At 38.1% G+C, this 5,096-nt stretch overlaps 1 pseudogene; it reads right to left on the bottom strand.

Moving 5' to 3' along the window:
• LOC105816300 overlaps positions 1 to 5,096 on the bottom strand; it is a 21,157-nt pseudogene continuing 16,061 nt past the window's right edge.

Below are 5,096 nucleotides of genomic sequence, written 5' to 3'. Positions count from 1 at the left end.
TCATGGGGCTGCAGCTTCTACACGAGGCAGAGGGTGTCTAGGACTTCTGACAGTGGTGGTATTTGCAGAGATTCCTCCTATTTGATCACTAAGCACCACAGCCTGGAGAGCTAGGGCCAGGGAACCACTGCCCACTGGATGGCAGCTCCTGCAAAGGGTTTAATGATAACCAGAGTAACAAGTAATAGTAACCAAGGTAATAACAAAGCACTAAGCACCAGGCATTTTCCCCATTTGTCTGGTACATCATAAGCCAAAGGTGGCTTTTAACAACCAATGGGAGGAGAAGAAGCTCCAATAATACCACAAGCCAGGTACTATGGAGCTAGATTTAGTTTTATTTCTGAAAGAATTGTGAGTATTTTCCACTCGAGTGTCACAGGACAATTTAAAATTTCACAGGTCTCTGAATTCTACAACACCGTAAGCTACGTGAAAGGACTATGTCTCAGTCCTATCTATAGTCCCAAGAGTCAGTCACAGTGCCTGATACGCAGTATATTTGAAGAATAAACTAATGTTACTATTATCTAAAATGTTTCAGAATATTAAACACATACACAGAGAGACTTCTGGTTTCTGGTCAAGATGGAATAGCCCCATTCCTTCCAGGTCTTCCTTCTTAAAACTAAAAATCCCTGACATAACACACGAATAAGCACACTGTCTCCTATATATCCCCAACAGGGTGCCTTTCCAGGTACAAAAGCCTTTCAACCTGGAACCACCAACAGACAAATACCAAAAAAGCTCCCAAAAAAGCCTGTTCCCTCAGCCAAAAGATCAGGAAACGGGTGGGCTAACAACTGAAAATCTACTTGGCAATACCTGTCCTACTCCAGACAAACACCAATGGAAAAACTGCACCACCACCCCACTGAGGTTTCTGTAGGGCCAAATGGGAAGGCACTCTTACACACACATCCCGACACCCCAAGAAAGCAGGTGGCAGCATTCTCATTCCCCCCACCTGGTGGGGCCAGTGGCGGTGAGCAAGGAGCTTATCTTCCATCTCTCATCAGGCAGCAGTACTGTGGCTCCCCTGCCAGGGTCGTGTCTGCAGGACTGAGCAGAGGCAACAAGGCAGTGTGAATCAGTGTTCCACTTTCACTGGGAAGGTGTCGGTGGGGCCAAATGAGAAGCTGAACATCCACCCTACCTGTCTGCAATAAGGCAATGTGGCTAAGAGCAAAACTTTTGCAGAGGTGGTATCAGCGGAGCCAAGTGGGAAGTTGAACATACACACCCCACCCAGCCCTCATCCTACACCTCAACAGGGAGGCTACCCTGCTTAAAAAAAGAAAAAAAAAATTAAATAGGATCCAGAGTCTCATAATACCCAAAATGACTAGGATGCAATTAAAAAAAAATCAATCATTATATCAGGAGCCATGAAAATCACAACTTGAATGAGAGAAGACAATTAAGAGACATCAATATTGAGATGAAGCAGATGTACGAATTATCTCGTAAGGATTTTAAAGCAACCCTAATAAAAACACTTCAACAGGTAACCCAGAAGAGTCCATGGGCACAGACAAAAAATAGTCCCAACAAAAGCCTGCTCTAACTAAAGAACTAGGAAAGGAGCAGTCTAGAAAGACAGAAAACTTTTAGACAATAACCATTCTACTCCAGCTGAATAAAACAGTGAAAAAACCGTGGCCCCTCCACTGACAGCAAATTCTGAGTAGAGAATGTGTCCAACCCGCTGCCAAGGTGGTGTTGGTGGAGGCCAACGTAGGGAGAGGTAACAAGACATTCCTCGCCCTCCCAGCCAAGGTGGTCAGCAGAGGCCTAGTGGGGAGCTGGAATTCCAACCCACACCAAGCAGTAACAAGAAGCCCCTCCATAGTGGGTGTCAATAGAGGTGGAATAAGAAACCTCAATTTCCACCCGCACCTGGCATACCCACCCCCCTTTCCAGAGCAGTGTTAGAGAAGGCCAGGTAAAACAGAAGATTAAATAAGATCCAGAGTCTAATGATATAATATCCCAAATGCCCAGGTCTTAACAGAAAATCACTCATCATTCTAGAAAGCAGGAAAAACTCAACATGCAGAAAAGATTATCAAGACACTAACAGAGATGTCAGAATAATCAGACAAAAACTTCAAAGCTGCCATCATTCAAATAATTCAGAGTAATTATAAATGCATTTGAACCAAATGAAAAAAATATAGGAACTCTCAGCAAAGAAATAGAAGATATAAAAAGAACTTTATAAAATGAAAAATACAGTATAATAATTGAAATAAAAAATGAACTACACAACAGAATGGGGAAAACAGAGGAAAGAATCAGTAAACTTAAAAACAAAATAGAAATTATCCAATCTTAACAACAGAAAGGAAATACACGGGGGAAAAATGAACAGAGCCTCAGGAACATGTGGAACTATAACAAAAGACCTAATATTCATGTCACTAGAGTCTCAGAAAGATAGGACAAACAATGCAGAGCTGAAAAAAAAAACAGAAACAACTAAAAATTTCCATATTTAGCAAAAGGCATAAACCTACAGTATCAAGAAGCTGAGTCGACTACAAATGGGATAAACCCAAAGAAATCCCTGCCAAGACACATCATAGTCAAACTTCTGAAAACTAAAAAAAAAAAAAAAAAAGAACAAAAACAAAAACACCAGCACCTTACCTATTGGAGAAAACCAATTTGAATGACAATGCATTCTCATCAGAAACCATAAATGCCAAAAGGAAGTGGCACAATAATTTTCAAGTGCCAAAAGAAAAGAACTATCAACCAAGAATTTTGTATCAGGCAAAAATATCACTCAGGAATAAAGGGAAAATAAAGACATTCTGAGATGAAGGAAACCTAAGAGAAGTTGCTAGCAAATCTACCTTTAAAGAATGGCTAAAGGAGGTTTTCTAAATAGAAAGTAAATGATAACTGAAGAAGCTTGGAACTTAAGATATCAGAATGGGTTACAAAAATACGAGGGGGGAATATACTACTATCCTTTTTCTCATGAGTTTTGTAAATCAGATTTGATGGTTGAAGCAGAAATTATAAATTATAACACCATCTGATGTGCTGCTCAATATATGTAGAGGAAATATTTAAGACATGTATATTTAAAAAGTAGGGAGGATAAAGGAACCTAAATGAAAATAAGTTCTCTACACTTCACTTGAGTGGTAAGACACTGATAATAGTAGATTGTCATAAGTTACAAATGTATATTATAATACTTAGATGAATAACTTAGAATACAAAACAAACTGATATACTCAAAAACAATATAAGTAAGTCAAGATGGAATCCTAAAAATTTCTGAAGACTAAAAAAATAAGAAAACAAAACCAACAGGGTCTCATCAACATACATAAAATACTAATACAACACCGACAGCAGAATATGTAACAGTCCACAGTGTATTTTTCAAGATAGACCATATCCTGGGCTACAAACAAACCTTAACAAATTTTAAAGAACTGAAATCATACAGAGTATTTTCTCTGACCACAATGGGCTCCAGTTAAATATCAGTAAGAGAAAGACAACAGGAAAATCTTCAAACAGTTGGAAATAAAACAAAACACTTCTAAATAATCCATGGGTCAAAGAAGTAATCTCAAAGGAAGCTTTAATTTCATAGAACTTAGTGAAAATGAAAATACAACATATCAAAATATGTGGGATGCAGTCTAAGCAGTATTGAGAGGGAAATTTATAGCATTAAAATGTATACATTAAGCCAGGTGTGGTGTCTTGCCTATAATCCCAGCTACTCGGGAGGCTGAGGAGGGTGAGGAGGGAGGATTGCTTGAGCCCAGGAGTTCCAGACCAGCCTGGGCAACACAGCAAGACCTCATTCCCAAAGTAATAAAATAAATGTATACATTTAAAAAGAGGAAAGGTCTCAAATCAATAAGATAAATTCTTACCTCAAGACTAGAAAAAGAAAATAAATCCAAAGTGAGGAGAAGGAGACAATAAAGATAAAACCAAAAATCAATGAAATTGAAAACAGGAAAACAATGGAGAAAAATCAATGAAGCAAACAGGTGGTTCCTCAAAATGATCATTAAAATTGATAAACTTCTAGAAAGACTGATATATATTAAAAGAAAGAAGACAAAAATCATCAATATCAGGAATGAAACAAGGGAGATCTCTATAGATCCTATAGTCATTATAAGGAAATAAAAGAACAGTACAAACTTTAAATTCATAAGTTTGACAATTTAAAAGAAATGGACCAATTCCTTGAAAATCAAACTACCAAAACTCAACCAAGATGAAATAAACAACTTAAATCATCATATAATTAGGAAAAAAATTGAATTTGTAATTATAAAGTTTCCAATAAAAGAAATCTGCAGGCTCAGATGGGTTCATTAGAGAATTCTACCACTTAAGGAAAAATTAACATCATTATAAAATCTCTTCCAGAAATTAGAAGAGGAACAGTGAATGCAGAAATAAAGCCACATAAATCTTCCTGACTGATTTTTGACTGTAAAAGGAACTCAGTGGAAGCAGAACAGACTTTTCAATGAATGGTACTGGAACAATTGGACATCCATAGCGGGGTTGGGAGTGGGAGAAGACTTTGGCATATATCTCATACCTTCTACAAAAATTAACTCGAAATGGATCATGGACTTAAATACAAAATGTAAATCTATAAAACCTTTAGAAACAACCATAGGAGAAAATCTTTAGGATCTAGGGCTAGGCAGAATTCTTAGATTTGACACAAAAGCACAATCCATAGAAGAAAAAAATTGGTAAATGACCTTATTGAAATTAAAATTTTTGCCCTATGAAAGGCCCTGTCAAGAGGATGAAAAGGCAAGCTATAAGCTGGGAGAAAATATTTTCAAAAGTATCTGATCAACTGGCCAGGTGAGGTGGCTCATGCCTGTAATCCCAGCACTTTGGGAGGCTGAGGCAGGAGGACTGCTTGAGGCCAGAAGTTTGAGACCAGCCTGGGCAATAGAGCAAGACCCTGTCTCTACAAAAAATAAAAAAAGTTAGCCAAGTGTGGTGGTGCACAGCTGTAGTCCTAGCTACTCAGGAGGCTGAAGCAGGAGGATCGTCTGAGCCCAAGAGTTTTAGGTCACAGC

Source organism: Propithecus coquereli, unplaced genomic scaffold (genome assembly GCF_000956105.1).
Source record: "Propithecus coquereli isolate 6110/MARCELLA unplaced genomic scaffold, Pcoq_1.0 Scaffold362, whole genome shotgun sequence".
Taxonomy (NCBI): domain Eukaryota; kingdom Metazoa; phylum Chordata; class Mammalia; order Primates; family Indriidae; genus Propithecus; species Propithecus coquereli.
Note: the sequence above shows the minus strand (reverse complement) of the source record. Positions and strands in the feature narration are given on the sequence as shown.